We start from the raw sequence: 24,785 nt of genomic DNA on the forward strand, positions 1-24,785 counted from the left end.
TTCTTTTGTCTTCGCACTTATTTATTTAAATGAATATTACATAGAAATAGAACAATTGAAACTAAAAGCTTTACATATTGGAAGGATAATGCTACTAAATATATGTTCATTTGGAGCACTATCAGCCACTCTTTCTCAAAGCGAGCGACTCAAAACCTTTGGCCATATCGAACAACTCATCAAAACTTTTCACCACGTTTACACTAATCTTATCTTGATAGTTTTCGTTCAAGATTCGATAGAAGTCTTCCTTCAACATTTTATCATTCCCGACATACTCTGGGCAAAATTGGGTCTTTGACAAGAAAACGGATTTGAGAGTGTTCAAATCCATCGACCCTTGCCTCAAGGCACGCAACTCGTCCTTAAGTCTAGTAAGATCGGCCGAAGTTCGGTACTCGTTGAAAAACTCCGCCTTGAACTCGTCCCAAGTGAAATCCATACATTGTTCTTCACCATAAAGTTGGATTTTCGCGTCCCACCACAACCTGGCATCACCCCTTAACATGCTACAACCATACCTCATCTTCTTTTTGAGAGGGCATTCACAAGTATGAAAAGCCCCCTCCAACGATTGCTCTTTAGCGGATCCCTTTCGCCATCACAAGTAGGAGGTTGAGCATCTTTGAAATTCTTGTAGAAAAAGTCCCGCCTTTCAACCTTATCTTCGTGAAGAACGGCCTTAATTTGTTCTTTAACAAGATTAACTACTTGCTCGTCAATCGAATCTAAGAAAATCTTCCTAACGTCCTCAAGAAAGGCCGTGTGATGCCTTTTTAAAATGGCCTCAACCTTGGCCGTAAACTCGGAGTCCTCGCTCGTACCCCCTTTATTTGTATCATGTCCGTTTCTCATCTTCATTTTATAAAACGGAAATAGGTTAAGCAATGAAACAAAAGGATAAGACATCACATTCATATACAATTCACGGCCCCATCTTGCTCAACAATTGTCGTACATCGCTTGTTTGACACGCTTTGAACCCGTAACAATGGTAGCTAATCATTGTTACGCGAGCACGTCGCATTAACTCACTAGTACAACGTCTATCTCGCTTGATGATTGCAAAACACAACACAAAATAATTAGCGCATAATTAGCTCACCTAAACCTAGGCACTAACCAAACCCCGGTCCGACCCGTCTCCTACAAGTCTCGCATAAAGCGCATACACAATAAAGTCTAAGTCTAGGCACCTATCTCAAGTCGCCTAAATCCCTTAGACCATGCTCTGATACCACTTGTAATGACCAGACCTCGTTATTCCAAAAACGCGCTTAATTTTTTTTCTGAACCAATACATCTGGACGGCGTCCAGTTATCTGGACGGCGTCCAGTTATCTGGACGGCGTCCAGTTATCTGGACGGCGTCCAGTTATCTGGACGGCGTCCATCAGAGAAGACCAGGACGGCGTCCAGAGGATCTGGATAGCGTCCAAATGCACTGCCAGATTCTGACCTCGGTTCCAACTTACACGAGCGGAAAACCCGCTTCCCAACATTTTTAAACGAAACGACCTTCGCAACAATTCACATTAAGTAAAACTAAGAAGTTTCCACAATAAAACCGGGTTATACAACATCGGGCTCACATCGGCCGTTTTACGAATTTCGTACAAAATATAAGTTTCGACCATAAGAGTTTAAATTCTAAACGACACGTAGAGCATGGTGTTTGGGGTTAAACTACCCACCTCTTGGCCGAATTTCCAAAAAGCTAAACCCCCGAGAGCCTCTACTAGTCCGAACAAATACCTTTGCCCTTGTCCACTCCGTAGCCTAAAAAGGTAAACAACGAGAGGGTAAGCTAAAGCTTAGTGAGTGCAACAATTATACATATACATGTATAACCTACTTACTTGCAATCACTTACACAATACCGCATACAAGCTAGCAATTTGACAACTACACAAACGTTATGCATAAACTAATATCCGCAATTCGCAATAAGCTAGCAACACCAAAAGAATATGGATCACAATTAAATATGCTAATACAAAATTCACACAACCATGGTTAACCAATCGTACAAGGGAACGGTACTCGCGAAAGATCGTCGGAGTTCATAACGCCCATTAGTGTTACTTACACCGTGTAATCACTAATCGCCTGGGTGATGTCTTAAACACCGCGACTAACTCACCCCCATGACAATGTGTTGTCTTAAACACCGCGACTATTCCACATGTCAATCAAACCAATGAGTGGTTTCTTGAACACCGCGACAATTCCACTCCCATGACAATGTGTTATCTTAAACACCGTGACTATTCCACATGTCAATCAAACCAAATGAGTGGTGTCTTGAACACCGCGACAATTTCACTCCCATGACAATGTGTTGTCTTAAACACCGTGACTATTCCACATGTCAATTAAGCAAATACATACATTATATACATACGTGCATAATTATTCCACTCACCTTAACACGTCGGTGATGATTAAACACTTCCGTACGCTTCAAAGCAAAGTACCTAATACATTAAGTACACATTCAATACACAAACTTGTGGAGCCAACCACCAACACTTAACTCTTGAGCATTTAATGACCCAAATGCATTAAATGACCAATTTACACAAAACCGCCCATTTAAGGAAAAGACTCATCATTAATCGCTATAAGCTACTGATTAGAGTCTACTAACCCCAACTAACTCAACTTAGGGTATTTCATACCCATCTCACCCAATTAGGTCAACCATTACCCATTTGACTCATTTTAACACTTAGACCCACAAATTTGGTCAAACTTGAACCCATTAACAAACTTACACTAATTCACAAGTGTACTAGTGTTTTAACAACAAAATTAACACCTTCAAACACCAAATTCAAGACCAAACCCTAGATTGCAAGCCTTGGGGTTTTCGTGCACCAATTTAACCCAAATTCACCCATTTAACCCTCAAATGGGTCTTACAAGTCTCAAAAGTACAAACCCAAGCCATAAATTAATTAAAACTCAAAACACGGAGTTAAGACTTACCAACGCTATCACAACATAGCTAGAGACGTAGGGAACAACTTTAGAACTCGTGCTTAAACTCGAAACTAGCTTCTTCCTCTTTGGATTGAGCTTTCTCACACTAAAACCTCCTCTCTCCCTAGAATTGAAGTGAAAAGGATATGGTAGATGAAAAAGGAGTTAAGTCACCCACCAAACTGATCTTGGGGCCTTAAAGTCGTCCACCATGTGAAAATACCAAAATACCTTTTTAAATATCTAAAAACAATACAACTGGCCCACTAGTTCATCTGGACGGCGTCCAGAATACTAGACGGCGTCCAGCCCTTCAAAACAGGACGGCGTCCCACAATTTGGACGGCGTCCCAACCATCTGAGAAACAGGATCTTACACTACGATGATCGAAGATGCGTTAATGTGCCAAGAATAGGTTCTTGACAAACCTTGGGTTCTAGATTCGGGTGACTCGTATCATGCTACTCCTTACATGAACGAGAACCTTGGGTTCTAGATTCAGGTGCCTCGTATCATGCTACTCCTTACATGAACGAGATGGTAAATTTTAAGGGTTACTCCGGTAAGGTTCGAATTACGAATGGGAGTACTCTTGATATCGTAGGTATTGGTGATCTCATGGATAGACAATTGAATTATGTTGCATCTTGAGGAATGTGGGATTCATCCCAAAGCTCAAGAGTCATTTGATTTCAGTTGGGCAATTGGATGACGATAATTGTCTGTCCTATTTGGAGATCAAAAGTGGGTAGCATTTAAAGGAGACTATGTGGTTGCTCGCGGGTACAAAAGGTGAACCATGTATATCGTTGACGTTCCTTCTAAGGAGTTGCTAGGTGATTTTGTGGGTGTTAAATGTCCTAGCGTGCTAATGCTTTCCGGTATTGTTCAAAGATCGTGTTTGAGTGGGAGCTCAAGTGGAGTCAAAACAAGTGGAGATTCGGGTCGAATTGGGTACACTAAAGTCTTCAGTACTTCCGGTAGATCTTCTCTAATGGAAACTTTTTTGCGGTCGACCGAAGTTGATGAACAAGAGGTTTTCTTAAGAGTCATGGTTAATGATACATCTTGTACAATGTGAGTTGGCTCGGGATGAAAAATTGGGTTTGTTCAAATTCGTGCGCAGGTATATGGTCGGTGTTCCAATTATGAAAGCACAGGTATTAAAGTGGACGATTAAGTGTGCGAAAGTGCTCTCTTGCAAGGTCTTAATCGGTAATTTCCACATGTTTGTTCCAGCGACGGGTTTGTTCTTTGTTGGAAAGATAAATAGGGTAGATGTAGTTTTTTACTAGTGGATCGCTTGGGCGATGGGGTTAATTGGGTCGGGTCGGACTCAAACGACCCTTTATCTGCTAAACTAAGGAGGTAAGTGCCATAGCCAAAGAGAAGTTCTTGTTTTCCTAAGCTAGTAATAAAAGGATCGAATTATAGGTAAGCAGTATTTTTTGGTGTCGAAAGAATTCATTTGCTCGAAGGTTATCGGGTGAAGTGTGGTGTGACTCGGGTGCAAATCCGACGGTATGAAAAGGAGGTATAATTAGCGGGTCGGGTTGTTGATGTGGGATGATCATGATAGCGATGATGTTAGGTTAAAGATATGTGTTGTTTAACGTCTCTTCAAGTGGGAGATTTTTGGGAGTGCGAATCAAGTTAAATAAGGAATCAAAAAGTCGAAAATTGTTGCACAGGGTTTAAGATCGCGTGTCCGAAACTCGCGACTGGAGATTCTGCTCGGGATGAGTTTCGCGATCACAAAAATGGTGAAGGCAATAAGCTCGTGATCGCGAGTCGGAGCTGGATGGGAGAGAATTCTAGAAAATGTGTTTCTTGCTCGCAAAGCTATTTCCTTGTATTGTTTTGTCTATTTAAGCATCCTATTGCAACACATACATGTATCCACGAAAATTATTAATAAAAGAACTCTCTTTGGTGGCCGAGGATTAAAGTATTCATCTTTGATTACATATAACCTCGTTGAATTCTCTTGTCTTTATTATTCTTACTAGTTTCTTCGTGTACATCAAATATTTTCGTTTATTATAAGTGGGTTTGATAACTTGAGGTTATCAAGTCTTGTTAGGGCACCCGTACTCATTCCTAACACGTGCCTCACTCTCATTCGTTTGGATGATATAGTCGACAATTCACTTTGAATCAAACGGATAAAAATTCAAACACTTTAACAGATATAGTTAATAGATAAATAATAATAAATAATGATAAATTTGTACAATTTATCTATGAATACATTTCAACACAAACACATTTTTATACACTGTAATGCATCTTTTCTCCCACTTTTATTCTTCCATTATTTTGCTCATATAAAACAATACTCAAAAATGGCAAACCCAAACCTGAGCGACACCCATCCATCTTTTCTCCCGGCTCGTTATCTACCGCGGCCTTAATTAGATTCTGTCGGTTATATGAAAAGCGCGATTGGTATGAGCCAACAAGGAATTCAACAACAAATCCAATAACTACAACAACTACATCAAATTTAATAATCACTCGGGTAAACACCACAACAACCTTTTCAAGAAACTTAATACGCATTCAATATGAGCCAACAGGAAACCCAACAACGAACGCAACAATAAACCAAAAAAGCCAGTGGTGCGAGGAGAAAAAGAATTCACCAACAAAAAGGTAAGAAAAAGCATGCGAACCGTGGAACAAAAAAGTGTCGACACCGCAAGAAGAAGTTTGGCTGGTACAATGTTAGATAGATTCGTCAGAGGATCCGATAACTGGAAACTCTTGAAAACGAAGTTCTTTGTGGGTTGTCGTAAAAGAAAAGTTCAACGACAACAATGATGGACGGTTTTGAGGTAAAGTTGTGTGATCGAGTAAATGGCGTTATGTGGACAAAAAATGTAAGGCTTTTCAAGGATACTATGAAGAAGAAAAGCACAATCCAATACACAGGGGACGAAATGATCAAGACTTTTATGATGGTGTGGTAGAAATATATTGCATGAATTAGCATAAAACGTGGGTGTATAATGAAGCTTAGGAATTTTTGAAAGAAAAACTTAAATGGCTTAGGCCTACTAGAGTTGGTGGATCTGTTATTGGTAAAGGTTTGCACGATAAGGATGATGAAGACGCAGTCTATATGATTGATATCATGGACGATCAAGCTTATGCGCTTTTGGGTGATGATTCGATTCTAAGGCCCATGGGAAAGAATAGAGCAAGTAAAGAAGCTAGGAGTTTCGTATCTTCCGATGCGGCGAGAAACTCTCGTGGAATAAACTCTTCATGATTTGTGGAGTTAGTTGAAGAAGTTAACACGTACAAGATCGAAGTTGTACAATAAAAATGTAACGACCCAAACCCGTTATCGAAAAACGATAGCAATTTTTTTTATAAGAATAAACAACAATAACAAAACCAAACCTTGAATAAACGACTTAAAATATTAGTTACACGAGTTTAAGTATCAAAACGGGTATAACAACCCATGGGACTCCAAAGACCCATTTGATACAACCATATGATAAATTTGGACGCATAGAGTTTAACTTCCAAACAAAAGAGAGCATGGTGTTTGGGATTAAACTACCCAAACCTAGGTCGAAATCCAAAAGAAATCTTATAGCAACCAACAAGAGGGAGTCCTCTAGTCCCCGAGCTTACCCTTGCCTTTATTCGCACCCGAATCTAAAAACTGTAAACAACGAGAGAGTAAGCATAACGCTTAGTGAATGCAACAATTATACATCTACATATATAATATACTTATTTTCAAACACTGACACAATTACCACATACAAGCTAGCAATCTAACTAGCATACTATATCAACGTATAATGCTAAGCACACATAATATATGAACGTGGTTAACCATAGTGTAAAGACCCGTCCTTATCCATCCGGACGAAGTCTTCAACATCTGGTTCCATTGCGATGATCGGCTCCAAGTAAGGTCCTTAACATGAGCTTATGCACAGCGGAAGACTTAATTCGTACCTGAGAATAACATGCTTTTAAAAGTCAACATAAAGTTGGTGAGATATATAGGTTTGATGCTAGCAGAGTTATAACTATGGACCACAAGATTTCATGTATAAAAATATAATACACTCGCAAGTGTATAAAATCATTCTGCTTATGTTGAGGCCTCAGTAACCAACCTTAACAATAATATAATAAGTCATCTTCGCAAAGATGGATATGTACACTCGCAAGTGTATAAATAATCCTCGAAGTACTAAACATCCGCCCACTAGTTCTTATGTCTAGTGCAGCCTACTGGATGGGGGTGTTAAACCCGATAGATCTATTTTTAGGATTCGCGTTTACATGCTATTATAACATATAACTAAATTACCTAGCACATCAATCCGCAGAATATCATTTTTAATCACTTGTGTCCATAACGTAAATCATTTATAAAAATAGCGCATGTATTCTCATCCCAAAAATATTTAAAGTTTAAAAGGGACTATATACTCACCTAATGTATTTTGTAGTAAAAATACATATAACATCATCGAATAAGTATAGGGTTGGCCTCGGATTCACGAACCTATATTAATTGTATACTTGTTAAGACATTTAATGGAATCATAAAATTTTCCTTTGTTAGTATATAATATTTATATGTTTTTAGATACATATATAGTTTGTACCAAATCCCATTAATTACTTATATTATATTGTAAATTATATTATATATATTGATATATAAACTGTTACTATAATTATAGTATGTAAAAATAATTAGGTTTTAGATTCAAAATATTTATTTGATTTTTTAAAAAAAAAAACAAAAGATGGTTTTGATATTAATTAGTTACTAATGATCATAATAACTTTAAAAATGATAATATTAATAATATTAATGAGTTTGTAAAAAAAAATGATACTTTTGTTTGGTAATAATAATAATAATAATAAAAATAATAATAATAATAATAATAATAATAATAATAATAATAATAATAATAATAATAATAAAAATAAGGATAGAAAACTACCTTAGGAAGAGTTTCTTAAAAAAAATGTGCCTCTTACAAGACTCGAACCCCCGACCCTTTGAAAACCCGCAACACTCCTAACCATCGGGCTATCGCCCATTTATCTGATTTAAACTGGGATCTATTTTTATAAAACCCGTATTATTTTGGTCCTCATATCTTCTTCTTCCTCATAACAATCATTCGTTGAACACCACTCATAATCAGATAACGAATGAAAAGCTGTATTAAAACTTGAAATTTAAACGTAAACAACCTCTTGTTATCCCTTATTTGCTAAACATCAAAAGGTAAACAGATTCAGGTATCACAGGATCACGATGAACACTTTTAAAACCAAATCGTGTTTTTGAAACCTAGACATTCTTTGCTAACGATTATAACTTGAAACAAATTTTAAATGACTCCAAGAATCTTTAAGAATCGTTAATTCCAACAGAAACATCCTCTAAAACTTCAATTTGATTTTAGAACACCCGATTGACTTTTATGTGAAAACTTTGATTCTCAAAATTGAAACTCGATATTAGAATTCAGGTTTCGAAACTTTGCAGTTTGTTCAAATTAAAGATTCCTAACAGAACCTCATTAATAGATTTTAAGATAAATATCAAAAATCAAATTCGGGTTGCAAGTATGAAGAACAGAGGGTCGGTCTCTTTTCTTCTGTTTCAGTTTCGAATACAAATGTAAACAGGTTATATGAGTAGTTAAGTTATTTGATGTATCTCTGTGAATGATTGTAGTGATACTTAAATAACAAACGTATCAATTTATAAAGCCTTTATTCGACAGACAGAATCAAAGAAACAGGAAGGATAAGATAAAAAAAAAATTAAAATATATAAAAGCTTTGTATTGTTCTGTAACAGATTTTGGTATTGATAAGTTTTAAATATAAATCGAATTCAATCCTTGATTCATGGACAAACAGATAACTACAAAAAAAATAGTAAATAAAAAAAAATCAGATAGTGACTTGAGAACGAATCCAATGTATCTGCTATATACATTTATATATTTTTTTTATTAATCTTTAATCTAATTGATAAGCAAATATAAATATATTAAAAGGAATACTAATAATAATAATAGAAGTAATAATAATAATAATATCAAAATAATACTTAAAATAATACTAATAACAATGTTATTTAATAATAATGATAATAATATTATTACTAATAATACTATTAAAAGTACTCATAATATTAGATAATAATAATATATTAATAATAATGATAATATAATAAATTAAACATATCAAATTATTATTATTACAGATATTAATATTTATATTTATTTTAGTAATGGAGGTTATATTATAACAACTATATTTAACTTGTAAGTATTTATATACATATTTATATTTATCTATATATAATTAAATATAGTTTTCATTACATCGCATTTTATTTATTTTACAATAAATTCTAATAATTAAATTATATAATATTCCAAATTATATTTCAAATTATAAATATCTACTTAATTATATATATTATTCATTTACAAATAGTTGTTCGTGAATCGTCGGGAATGGTCAAAGGGTATCTAATTATCCGAATATAGATTTCAAATTTTCTAGACTCAACATTAAGGTTTTTGCTTATCGTGTCGGAAACATATAGAGATTAGAGTTTAAATTTGATCGGAAATTTCCGGGTCGTTACACATAGAGTACCGAGGAAGGTAAACTCCACTACCATTAGTGTTCATACAACGTACACGATGAAACACTAACCCTCATGTGTGGTATCAAATGCACGAACTCAAAAACCCACCCTTTACGCTCAATGTGGTATCGAACGCACGAACTTGAGTGAATCCAACATACAAGGATAGAACTATACCCACATTCCATGCCACATCACAAATAAATAGATCATATACATACACGTATAATCATTCCACTCACCTTATGTAACGACCCGTCAAAATCGCTATTGACGCGGCACGTTAATCATTGATTCCACAGTGAGGTTTTGACCTCTATATGATACGTTTTGATAAAATATTGCATTCATTAAAATAAGTGACTTTCTAAACATAGAAAGTTATAAACATGTGGGCGAGTGCTTAGGTATAAGCAAAACCCCGAAATACATAAGTCTTTAATTTACAGGTTGACATCACAGTCCAATTATTTATTACACAACGCAGTTTTATTTTGAATGCAATAAACTTTGTACAAAGCATGAGAGACTCCATGCAGGCAACAAGCACATCACAGCGGAAGCATTCTAAGGACCTGAGAATAAAACATGCTAAAAAAAGTCAACACGAATGTTGGTGAGTTATAGGTTTAATTGCTCGAGTCATAAACATGTATAAAGATAGACCACAAGATTTCATCAAAAGTTTATCAATAGATTCTACGTAACAGAGCACCCTGGTAACTAAACTTAACGCTATAGTGATAATTACCCCATTCGTTTTAATACACGCAAACCAACGTGTCTTAAACTCAAATAATATACGTCCGTTAAAAGGCTAGCGCTCTAGCTCGGACGGGGATGTCAAGCCCTATGGATCCATATACAATTATTCGCGCCCACCAGTCCATATCCTATGTACTGGCAGCTACTAGTTACCAAAGCTAAGGGATTTCCGGTTTAACTCAGTGTAGAATTTAGTATGTACTTGTGTCTTATCGCGTTTAAAATAAATTGCATGCATTCTCAGCCCAAAAATATTTAAAGTATTTAAAAAGGGAGACTATAAACTCACAGTTCAATATTGAGACTCAATATTGTAGGCAAATTGCGTAGACGTAATGACGGTAGATGACTGTATGGTTGGCCTTGGATTCAAGAACAATACCCCAAACAATACCCAATATTTCCTTAGCTTAAAGCGGTTTGAAACCCGAATTAAAACACCCTCGAATATACTTTATTATTATTAACTTAAATTAAAATTATAATTATAATTATAAATTAAAATTTATATTACATAAGAAAATATATTGTGAAGTATTTCGTCGAACAAACTGGCCTTTTTATAGTACTTTTCGATTTACTGTAGCTCATGCGATCGCATGAGTTTTCAGTGTTTTTGCCATGCGATCGCATGGCCGCCTTTTCTGTTTTTGTTTGCTAGTTCGTCGACATCAAATAGTATTTTACTGTAGCAAATAGTGTTTTACTGTAGCAAATAGTGTTGCACTGTAGCAAAATACGGTTTCACTGTAGCAAATAGTGTTTTACTGTAGCAAAGTCATTTTTACTGTAGCAATTAATGTTTTACTGTAGGAAAGTCGTTTTTACTTGTACATCTTATAATATATATATATATATATATATATATATATATATACATACATATATGTATATTTACATAATATTAAATCATAAAGAGAATTGGTTTAAATTAGTCAAAATTTTTCGGGTCATCACAGTACCTCCCCGTTAAAGAAAATTTCATCCCGAAATTTTGAGTAGTACCTGTTTCATGAGCGATATCAGTGAACAAATGTGAATACTTTTGCTTCATTTGATCTTCACGTTCCCAAGTAAACTCGGGTCCTCGTCTTGCGTTCCAACGAACTCTAACTATCGGTATTTTGCTTTGTTTTAATTGTTTGACCTCACGGTCCATGATTTCAACAGGTTCTTCGATAAAATGGAGTTTATCATTGATTCGTATTTCGTCAAGAGGAATTACGACATCCTCTTCAGCTAAACATTTCTTTAAATTTGACACGTGAAATGTGTTGTGAACACTACTAAGTTCTTGCGGTAGCTTTAATCGATAAGCAACTGTTCCAATTCTTTCGGTGATTTCAAAGGGTCCTACGTACCTAGGACTTAGCTTTCCTCGTTTACCGAATCGTACAACGCCTTTCCAGGGTGACACTTTCAACATGACTTTGTCGCCCACTTGAAATTCTAGCGGTTTTCTTCTTACATCAGCATAACTCTTTTGGCGACTCATGGCCGTTTTCAATCGCTGTTGTATTTGAATGATCTTTTCGGTGGTTTCGTGAATAATTTCTGGTCCAGTAAGTTGTCTTTCTCCTACTTCACTCCAACATATAGGAGATCTGCACTTTCTACCGTAAAGTGCTTCAAATGGCGCTGCGTTGATGCTCGTATGATAGCTGTTATTGTATGAAAATTCTGCCAACGGTAAGTGTCGATCCCAACTGGTTCCAAAGTCAATCACGCATGCCCGTAACATGTCTTCCAATGTTTGTATTGTTCTTTCACTTTGACCATCTGTCTGTGGGTGATAAGCGGTGCTCATATCTAATCGAGTTCCCAATGCTTTTTGTAATGACTGCCAGAAACGTGATGTGAATCGGGTGTCGCGATCAGATATGATAGAGATGGGTACACCATGCCTGGAAACTACTTCCTTCAAATATAGGCGTGCTAATTTCTCCATACTGTCTGTCTCCTTTATTGGTAGAAAGTGAGCTGATTTAGTTAGACGATCAACTATCACCCAAATAGTATCATGACTACTTGCAGTCCTTGGCAATTTCGTAATGAAATCCATGGTTATTCTTTCCCATTTCCACTGCGGAATTTCTGGTTGTTGCAGTAATCCTGACGGCTTTTGGTGCTCAGCTTTGACCTTTGCACACGTTAAACATTTGCTTACATAAGTAGCAATTTCTGTTTTCATATTAGGCCACCAATAAAACTTCTTGAGATCGTGGTACATTTTTCCGTTTCCTGGGTGAATTGAGTACCTCGTTTTGTGTGCTTCATCCAGTACTAGTTGCTTTAGGTTACCATGTTTTGGTACCCATATCCTACCAGCAAAATACAGGGTTCCATCGGCTTTTTCTTCAAGTTGTTTTTCTAACCCTTTGCTTATTTCGCCTTTTTCGTTTTCTTCTTTTAAAGCCTCTAACTGTGCTGCTTGAATTTGCTTTGTGAGATCAGTACGAATTGTAATATTCAAAGCTCGGACCCTAAGAGGTTTTACTCTTTCTTTTCGACTTAGGGCATCAGCTACAACATTAGCCTTTCCGGGGTGGTAACGGATTTCACAATCGTAATCGTTTAACAACTCTACCCAGCGACGTTGTCTCATATTGAGTTGTTTTTGATCAAAAATATGCTGAAGACTCTTATGGTCGGTGTACACTGTACACTTGGTGCCATATAGATAGTGTCTCCATATTTTGAGTGCAAAAACTACAGCTCCAAGTTCCAAATCGTGTGTCGTATAGTTCTTTTCATGAATTTTTAGTTGTCGTGAGGCATATGCGATAACTTTTGTGCGTTGCATTAATACACATCCTAAACCTTGGCGCGAAGCGTCACAATAGATCACGAAATCATCATTTCCTTCTGGTAATGACAAAATGGGTGCAGACGTTAACTTCTTCTTTAATAACTGGAATGAGGATTCCTGTTCCGTGGACCAATCATACTTCTTTCCCTTTTGAGTCAATGCAGTTAAGGGTTTGGCGATTCTAGAGAAATCTTGAATGAATCTTCGGTAGTAACCAGCAAGACCTAAGAATTGGCGAATTTGTGTTGGAGTCTTCGGGGTTTCCCATTTACTAATGGCTTCGATCTTGGCGGGGTCAACTTTAATTCCATGTTTACTGACAACATGGCCCAAAAATTGTACTTCTTGTAACCAGAAATCACACTTCGAAAATTTTGCGTACAATTCTTCTTTCTTGAGTATCTCTAGTACCCGTCTTAAGTGTTGCTCATGTTCTTCCTTGTTCTTCGAGTAAATCAATATGTCATCGATAAAAACAATGACAAATATGCCTAAATACGGTCTACAGATGCGATTCATTAGATCCATGAATACTGCTGGAGCATTAGTTAATCCAAAAGGCATGACTAGAAACTCATAGTGACCGTAACGGGTTCTGAACGCGGTTTTAGGAACATCTTCTTCCTTCACTCTCAGTTGATGATATCCGGAGCGTAGATCAATCTTAGAATAAACACTTGATCCTTGCAATTGATCAAACAAATCATCAATCCTCGGTAATGGGTACCGATTCTAGATCGTTAATTTGTTTAATTCTCTGTAATCTATGCACATTCTCATAGATCCATCCTTCTTCTTGACGAACAGAATAGGAGCACCCCAAGGTGAAAAACTAGGACGAATAAATCCACGGTCCGATAATTCTTGCAACTGGTCTTGTAATTCTTGCATTTCTGAAGGTGCAAGTCTATATGGAGATCGGGCTACAGGTGCAGCTCCTGGTATGAGATCAATCTGGAATTCTACACATCTGAGTGGAGGTAGCCCCGGTAATTCTTTTGGAAATACTCCGGGATATTCTCTTACAACTGGCATGTCATCAATGCTTCTTTCTTCAGTATCGATCTTCTTTACGTGTGCCAGAATAGCATAACAACCTTTTCTTATAAGTTTCTGGGCCTTCATGCAGCTGATAAAGTTCAGTTTTGAGTTGTTCTTCTCCCCATAAATCATTAATGACGTTTCATCCTTACGAGGGATGCGGATTGCTTTCTCAGCGCAAACAACTTCCGCTCTTGTTTTGGACATCCAGTCCATGCCAACGATTACATCAAAACTTCCTAATTCTACGGGTATCAAATCAATTTTGAAGGTTTCACCAGCGAGATTCATTTCGCAACCATGGCAAATTTTATCGGCTTTTATCAGTTTACCATTAGCTAATTCAATAGTATATTTATCGTCTAGAGGTAATGATGCACATTTTAGTTTAAAACTAAAGTCTTTACACATATAACTTCTATCAGCACCCGTATCAAACATAATAGAAGCTAGTTGATTATTAACGGTAAACGTACCCGTGACAAGATTAGGATCCTCACGTGCTTTACTGGCACTAACATTAAATGCCCTCCCACGTGCGGGTTCTTTGTTCTTCTCCTTATCAGGGCATTGATTTATAAAGTGACCAGACTTCCCGCATCCATAACATTTCTTGACATCGGTCGATTTTGTCTTTACTTCAGAAACGGTGGCATAACAATCTTTCGCCACATGTCCTTTCTTGTTGCACTTATCACAGACCACTTGGCAATAGCCTGCATGATGTGTGTAACATCTTTTGCAGAACGGATGAGGTCCCTTATAGTTTGGACTTGCAGTTGCCCCATCTTGTTTACCTTTAAAAGTTTCTTGTTTCTTCAGATGAGTACTTTTGCCCTTATAGTCTTCCCATTTCCTCTTTCCTTCAGTTGTCTTGACTTCGGTAATTGGTGCCTTAATCGAACTCTCTGTGATCTGGTCCATGAGTTGGTGTGCCATTGTCATGGCTTCCTGCATCGTATTTGGTTTGGACGATGTAACATTTCCTTTGATATTGATCGATAAACCGTCAATATACATTTCTATCTTTCGCTTCTCGTTTGGCACCAATTCGGGACACAACAAGGCTAGTTCCATGAAACGCTTTTCATAGTTATTGAGATTCGCGCCGATAACCTTCAGATTACGTAACTCAGATTCCATTTTTCTGATCTCGTTTCGAGGACAGTACTCCTCGATTAGCATCTTTTTCAGTTCTTCCCAAGAGATATCATATGCCGTATCTATTCCTTCTGCTTTAGCATAATTGTTCCACCAAGTAAGTGCACCATCTTGCAACGTGCACGAAGCATACTTTGACTTGTCTCCGTTCGCACAATTACTGATTTTGAAAACGGACTCCATCTTTTCAAACCATTGGGTTAGATCGACTGGTCCCTCGGTTCCACTAAACGTCTGTGGTTTGCATCCTTGAAAAGTTTTGTATGAGCATCCGTTTTGTGAGTTTGTGTTTACGGTTGCTGCTTTGGCTGCTGCTTCGGCTGTTGCTTTTGCTGCCTCGGCTGCAGCAATTCTTTCATTCACACGTTTCTCGACTAGTTGCTCAAACTCAGCATCCGACATTTGAGACATGTTTCTTCAATAAACACAACAGATATAATTTAATCATATAGAATATTATAGGTAAAATGAGTTGTCAATAGTTAATCGTAGCATATTAATAATATGAACCGATTATTATAAAAGCCTTTTCTTCTTATTAGCATTTTATAATTATTTCTAGGGTATTACCTACCCGTTAAGTTCATACATAATAGCTAGTACAAGGAATTAACTACTAAAATCCTAATAATATTCCACTATGAAAAATTATAGCGAGTTACTACATTATTATGTAATAATAATAATAAGAAGTAGTAATAATACAAATAATCATTCCATGCATTTATTATTAATAAACCAAAATAATACAATACCATACAATACTGATATTTTACATATGCTTATTTTACATAACAAGATAGAGTAGCACACATAAGCAATAAAATAGCGCATGGAAGATTTATGGTTGCGAGGTCGTTTATTCAGAACTATCAGAAACTTCTTCCCATTTGGTTCTCTCTGCCAATTGTTTGTGTGCACATGGTCCGACAGACATTCTGGCAGTGTATTTTATTTTTAGTTGGGGTTTTGAGGTACCCGTTGCCTCAGTGGGTTTAATACAATAAGGGTGGTTACGGATCGAATGGTCCTGTTCTTTTTTAATAATTAAGGACATTTTATTATTGTGGTTGTTTTTATTATCTATTGCAAGTTGGAATTTCTCCTTAGTGATCTCTTTTATTTCATTAGCGAAATCCTCCTCCTTACTGATCTCGTCTGATGACGAATTGTCTGAGTCATGTGTAGGAGAATATGACGACGAACTGCAAGAATATGTACCGATGGTCATGAACCGAAATCTGCCAGGCGTAATCGGCACAACCCGCCCGTCGGCGGTATATCTGGACCAATGTCCATATTTGTTTAAAAATGGACGATCCTCTTTTACTCCAGGGATCATGGGTCCATGCCAACGATACTGTGGCTCCGGAAAACTAAAGCTGGGTGGAGCTGGAACCTCCTCTGGGTTTACCGGGAGTTGAGATTCCTCTGCTAACACAATTTCTTCTTTAATAGGTATTTGAACGCCCTTTTCAGTTGTGGATAGAATAGATTCAGTGTCCGATTCCGAGTCGTACAAAATGATAGGATTAGAAGAAGTCATCTATCACATAATTGAAACAACAATTACGTTAGCATATAAATATATTACATATAATGTTTTTGACCAAATGATAAGCAAAAATCAGTAAAAACAAATATGGTCATAGTCCAGACTCACTAATGCATCCTAACAATTATCAGTTAAACACACTAATGTAATTTCTGGTTCCCTATGACCTCAAGCTCGGATACCAACTGTAACGACCCGTCAAAATCGCTATTGACGCGGCACGTTAATCATTGATTCCACAGTGAGGTTTTGACCTCTATATGATACGTTTTGATAAAATATTGCATTCATTAAAATAAGTGACTTTCTAAACATAGAAAGTTATAAACATGTGGGCGAGTGCTTAGGTATAAGCAAAACCCCGAAATACATAAGTCTTTAATTTACAGGTTGACATCACAGTCCAATTATTTATTACACAACGCAGTTTTATTTTGAATGCAATAAACTTTGTACAAAGCATGAGAGACTCCATGCAGGCAACAAGCACATCACAGCGGAAGCATTCTAAGGACCTGAGAATAAAACATGCTAAAAAAAGTCAACACGAATGTTGGTGAGTTATAGGTTTAATTGCTCGAGTCATAAACATGTATAAAGATAGACCACAAGATTTCATCAAAAGTTTATCAATAGATTCTACGTAACAGAGCACCCTGGTAACTAAACTTAACGCTATAGTGATAATTACCCCATTCGTTTTAATACACGCAAACCAACGTGTCTTAAACTCAAATAACATACGTCCGTTAAAAGGCTAGCGCTCTAGCTCGGACGGGGATGTCAAGCCCTATGGATCCATATACAATTATTCGCGCCCACCAGTCCATATCCTATGTACTGGCAGCTACTAGTTACCAAAGCTAAGGGATTTCCAGTTTAACTCAGTGTAGAATTTAGTATGTACTTGTGTCTTATCGCGTTTAAAATAAATTGCATGCATTCTCAGCCCAAAAATATTTAAAGTATTTAAAAAGGGAGACTATAAACTCACAGTTCAATATTGAGACTCAATATTGTAGGCAAATTGCGTAGACGTAATGACGGTAGATGACTGTATGGTTGGCCTTGGATTCAAGAACAATACCCCAAACAATACCCAATATTTCCTTAGCTTAAAGCGGTTTGAAACCCGAATTAAAACACCCTCGAATATACTTTATTATTATTAACTTAAATTATAATTATAATTATAATTATAAATTAAAATTTATATTACATAAGAAAATATATTGTGAAGTATTTCGTCGAACAAACTGGCCTTTTTATAGTACTTTTCGATTTACTGTAGCTCATGCGATCGCATGAGTTTTCAGTGTTTTTGCCATGCGATCGCATGGCCGCCTTTTCTGTTTTTGTTTGCTAGTTCGTCGACATCAAATAGTATTTTACTGTAGCAAATAGTGTTTTACTGTAGCAAATAGTGTTGCACTGTAGCAAAATACGGTTTCACTGTAGTAAATAGTGTTTTACTGTAGCAAAGTCATTTTTACTGTAGCAATTAATGTTTTACTGTAGGAAAGTCGTTTTTACTTGTACATCTTATAATATATATATATATATATATATATATATATATATATATATATATACATACATATATGTATATTTACATAATATTAAATCATAAAGAGAATTGGTTTAAATTAGTCGAAATTTTTCGGGTCATCACACCTTATCGCTTAGGTGAACGCCAGCACAAAATCCCTCAACCTTCAATGTAACGTACCTATTAGGCTATTACATTATCATAACAATCAAAACACAAAACAAGTTGGACTTTATACCAACCGTTAACCCCTAGTGCAATTATGACCCATAGTGCAAATATGACCCATTTGCACTACTATCACCCACACTAGGCCAAGACCACCCCTAATCACTAATTACTTGTGATTATGGTCCTAATACCCCAACTAACACAAGGTTTGAGTATTTACATAATCATCTTGCAAGTTTGGGTCACACCACACCCATTTGACCCATTTCAAGGTCAACACCCACATTTTGGGTCAATTAAGAATCCAAACAACACCTATTCACTAGCACATAAGTGTGCTAATGATTTAGTACCATTTAAAGGCTTACTAAATCACAACATAAAATTAAACAATAGGACGTGGATTTTGAACTTACCACAACACCAAAACGTAGCTAGCAAGTGGATTCAACAAAATCCCAACTCCAAATGATGGGATCTAGCTTCTTCTTCCTTGATTCAAGCGTTCTCTCTCTAGGGTTTGGCTATATATATATATATATATATATATATATATATATATATATATATATATATATATATATATATATATAAGTGGAGGTGTTTGAGGGAATGAAAATGAGATCTAGATCAGATTTAGATCAGATTTGAGGCTAAAACCTTTTTAAATTAATTAAAGTATACAATTCCCACCAGCACACATATTCACAACATATATCAAATATATTCGCCACATATGGCCTTAAATAGTATATGCGCCGCATATTATGGCCTTATGGCCGCATATTTTCTTCTGTCAATAAGTGTCTCAAAATTACACTAAATATGCACCGCTTATGGGGTTTATATGCACCACATTTGGTTAGTTTGCCACTTTTCCCTTTTTTGTCATCTTGGTTCACTTCTATGTTAACCTTGGTCAATATACACTCTTATTGATCGCATCCCCGCAATCCAAACCGCATGACAAGCAGGAAGATACAGCAACACGAACTCTTTAGGTTCCCACGTAAACTCTGAACCCTTTCGATGTCGCCATTGTACTTTATAAGTTTTCAATTCTTTATTACGCAACATCTTGACCTTTTCATCAAGGATCGCCATCGGTTCTTCAACGTACTCCAATTTGTTGTTTAGAGTGAGTTCATTGAATGGCACCCACTTTAAGTCATCCGCAAGACACTTAAAGAGATGGGAAATATGAACTGTGTTATGAATCCCGCAAGTTTTTCGGGGAACTCCAACCTATAAGCAACTTCACCAACACGAGCCAAAATTTTGAATGGCCCAATAAACCTTGGAGCTAATTTTTCTCGTTTCCGAAACCGTATAGTACCCTTCCATGGTAAAACTTTGAGCATCACCATGTCACCTTCTTGAAACTCAATCGGCTGCCTACGTTTATCCGCATAAGACTTTTGTCTATCTTGTGCTGCTTTAAGACGAGCCCAAATCATTTCAATTTTACTATTCTTCTCTAGCACCAACTCGGTACTCCCGTCTTCTTTTTTACCCACTTCACCCCAATAAATCGGGGTTCGACACCTTCACCCATAAAGCATCTCATACGGTGGCATCCCAATACTAGCATTATAACTATTTTTGTACGAGAATTCAACCAATGGTAAGTGCTCGTCCCAACTACCACCAAAATCAATAACGCACGCCCGTAACATGTCCTCCAACATTTGATTCATACGTTCGGTTTGACCATCCGTTTCAGGATGATATGCCGTGCTCATCTTCAATTTTGTGCCCACATCTTCATGAAATTTATTCCAAAATCGAGAATTAAAATGAGTATCCCGATCCGAAACAATAGGTGTAGGAACCTCATGTCTCGATATTACCACCTTGATAAATAACTTCGATAGTGCCTCTGACGAAATCGCCTCTCGTATGGGGAGAAAAAAATGCACTTTTCATAAATCTATCAACGATTACCCAAATTGTGTCGAATTAGATTCTTCCCGTCTTTGGAAACTCTGTAATGAAGTCCATGGTAATGTGCTCCCACTTCCACTTCGGAATTTCTAATGGTTGAAACTTACCGTACAGCTTTTGGTGTTTGGCCTTAACTTGCAAACATGCGACGCATTGTTCAACGTATTTAACGACGTCATGCTTCATGCCAGGCCATCAATACTCTTCTTAAAATCAAGGTACATCATGGTCACCCCCGGATGAATGGAATACCTTGAACTATGTGCTTCTTCAAGTAACACTTGTCAGTATTCACGCATTTTTGGCACCCACACCCTACCTTGAAACAACAACAAACCATGCGGGCCTAACCCAATAGACTCTATTTTCCCTTGAATTCGCTCCTCAAATTTATTATTAACAAAAGGTTCAATTTGAATCTCGCTAAGCTTCATGATGAAATTTTTAGTAATCGTCATGCGTAATGATTCCACTCGTATCGTCGGATATTGAATCTTTTGACTCAATGCATCCGCAACAACATTTGCTTTAGCCGGATGATAAAGTATCTCGCAATCATAATCCTTCAATAAATCGATCCATCGACGTTGGCAGTTGTTCAATTCTCATTGATCAAAGATATACTTCAAACTCTTGTGATCCGTATAAATTGTGCAATTGACACCATATATATAGTGGAGCCAAATCTTCAAAGCATGGACTACCGCCGCCTACTCAAGATTGTGAGTAGGGTAATTCTTCTTGTGCTCCTTTAGTTACCTAGAGGCATAAGCGATGTCTTTAACCCTTTTCATTAGAACACAATCGAGCCCATTGATCGACGCGTCACAATATACCATCATATCCTCATCCCCTTCCGGTAACATCAACACCGGAGCTTGGCACAATTTCTCCTTCAACAATTGGAAAGAAATTTCTTGCTCATTTTCCCAATTAAACTTCGCAATCTTCCTCGTCAATTTGGTTAAGAAGTCTTGAATAAACTGACGATAGTAACCGGCCAATCCGAGAAAGCTTCAGATTTCCGTTGGTGTGGTAGGTTTTTCCCAACTCTTCACCACCTTTATCTTTCGTGGGTCTACTTGAATGTCTTTTTTATTCACGATATGGCCAAGGAATTGCGTTTCCCTTAGCCAAAATTCGTATTTAGAAAATTTAGCATGCAACTTCTCATTTCACAACGTTTTCAACACTTCACGTAGATGGTGTGCATGTTCATTCATACTCTTAGAATAAATGAGTATAGCGTCAATGAACACAATTACCGATTTGTTTAACATAGGTTGGCACACCCAATTCATAAGGTCCATGAATACCGTGGGTGCATTCGCAAGACCAAAAGGCATCACCACAAATTCGAAATGCCCGTATCGAGTTCAAAAGGCCGACTTCTCAATATCCTCATCACGGATCCGCATTTGGTGATAACTGGACCGTAAATCGATTTTTGAAAAATAACACGCGCCTTGGAGTTGGTCAAACAAATCGTCAATCCGAGATAATGGATAACGATTCTTGAGCGTCACTTTGTTTAACTCCCGGTAGTCAATGCACATCCGCATGCTACCATCTTTCATCAACACGAACAATATCGGAGCACCCCATGGCGAAGTACTCTGTCGGATAAAACCTTTCTCTAACAACTCTTAGGTTTGATATAACAATTCTTGCATCTCTGTTGGTGCTAAATGATAGGGCGTCTTAGCAATGGGAGTAGTCCCCGAAACTAACTCGATGCGAAATTCAACTCGCTTTTCTAGCGGAACACCCGGTAATTCATCCAGAAACACATCTTCAAACTCATTTATAACAGGAATACATCGATGGATGGAGGCTCTTCTCGAGTATCAACTTCATGTACTAGAAAATCCATACCTCCACTACAAAGTAGCTGACGTGCCTGTGCATAAGTACATAGTGGTACAAGTCTTATTTGTTTTTCATCATGGATGATTAATTCTCCCCCACTTGGGGCCTTCAGCCGCACAAAATTTTCATGACATGCAATGTCGTTTCTATAATGATCGAGCCAATCCATGCCAACAACAACATCGAATTCACCCAATGTCATTGGTATGAGGTCAATCTTAACGTTTTCGGCACCAAGCACAATATCAAAATTTTCGCACACATCAAACCCTAGTGCAGTTTTGTCGTCCGCTATTTCGACTTCTATCGAATTTCTCAACTTAACTAGAGGCCTATCAAGTTTATTCACAAACTTCAGAGAAACAAAAGATAAATAAGCACCACAATCAAAAAGTACCTTTTCAGGTTTAGAGTTAAACACAAAAGTACCTGAAATAACTTCATTGGACTTCTCCGCTTCTTCACTAGTCATCAAATAGTTACTCCCCTTTGTTGTACCCACCGCCTTCTCTACCTTCTGTGTTAGAAGGTAGACTTGTACAATCTCAGGACAAATGACCCCGTTGTTCGCAATTATAACATCGCCAGACAAAACCTTCCGACCCACCATTCTACACACTACCGACACTTTCGGTCGCACCTTTGGTTCTTTTGTTGGAGTGGCTTGTAGCTTCGAAATTCTGTTTGCTTGAAGAGTAATCAACCTTCTTTGGAGCATGTGGCTAGAAACCCTTTGCCACCGCAAACAGTCTAGTGAAGGAGTCTACTTGTCCATTAACAGCCAATCATTCCCAGTGTATTCGGTGCGTCACCGTGCCTTTGCCAAGAAAGTAGTCTTAAGAGTATTTAGGTCAATAGACCCTTGCCGCATATTTCGCAACGCATTCTGCAACCTTGTAAGATCGGATAGAGTTCGGAATTCTTCGAAAAATTCCTTCTTGAAGTCATCCCATGATAACCCAACAATTTGCTCTTCGCCAACCATATCAATTTTATCATTCAACCAAGTCTTAACGGTTCCCCTCAACATACTTGTAGCGAGTCTCGTCTTATTATCGGGCGGGCATTCACTTGTTCGAAAACACCCCTCTTTACCCGACACCTAACTTGTACTCTTTAACTGATCGGGGTGCCCTGCATAGGTAGGAGGTTTAGTTAACATGAAGTTCTTGTAACTAAACTCCCTCTTGTTTGCATTGCGTTGGACCCCCGTGATCATGAGATCCCTCTTCTACACCGCCTTCGACTTGAGGTTTTGGAAACCTCTTTTCAAATTCCGTCTGAACGACTATACCCACTTGCTCCCGAATGAGATCAGTTATTTAATCATCAACTACCTCTTGGAAGACTTCCCTGACTTTCCCAGTAAAGATCGCAGAATAGCTCTCCAATGTGGCCTCTATCTTGGTCGTCAACTCATCATCCTCACTCTGACTTTCACGATTAGGTCCATTTCTCGTATTCATTATGAATATTAAAATAGATTGAACACCGTAACATAAATAAACCACACACACAATACAACCCCCATCTTGCTCATACTTTTCGTATGTCACTTTTCGATACGATTTCCAACCGTAATAATGGTGGCCAATCACAATTACACTTGCATACAACATCAAACTCATTAGTACAACAACTATCTTGCTCGATGTCGCACATACACATCACGTATCTATTTTCTAGTTAGTTCGCCTACTCTTAAGGCACTCACAATTCCCGGTTCGACCCGTATCCCTACAAGTCCCGCACGCAATACAAATACAATTAGGTCTAAGTCTAGGCACCTATCTCAAGTCACCTAAATCCCTTAGACCATGCTCTGATACCACTTATAACGATCCAAACTCGTTATCAAAAAATGATACAATTTTACTGTAAGAGTAAACAACAACAACAAAACCAACCAAACCTTGAATAAATGGTTTAATTTATTAGTTACGCGAGTTTAAGTATCAAAACGGGTATAACAACCCATGGGACTCCAACGACCCATTTAGTACAACCATCTCATAAATTTTGACCCATAGAGTTTAACTTCCAAACAAAAGGCGAGCATGGTGTTTGAGATTAAACTACCCAAACCTAGGTAAAAATCCAAAAGAAATCATAATCAAGTATAGAAAATCTGTATGTTTCTATGTATATGTTCCTAAATAATGAATGCAGGAAACGCCACCAAAAACCGAAACTATAATAAGTTTTGGCAGTAATAATGAAGAGTCACAACTATTCCTTTTGGCGGGAAAAACGTTTGGAAAACAAATT

This window comes from Rutidosis leptorrhynchoides, chromosome 3 (assembly GCF_046630445.1).
Source record: "Rutidosis leptorrhynchoides isolate AG116_Rl617_1_P2 chromosome 3, CSIRO_AGI_Rlap_v1, whole genome shotgun sequence".
NCBI lineage: Eukaryota > Viridiplantae > Streptophyta > Magnoliopsida > Asterales > Asteraceae > Rutidosis > Rutidosis leptorrhynchoides.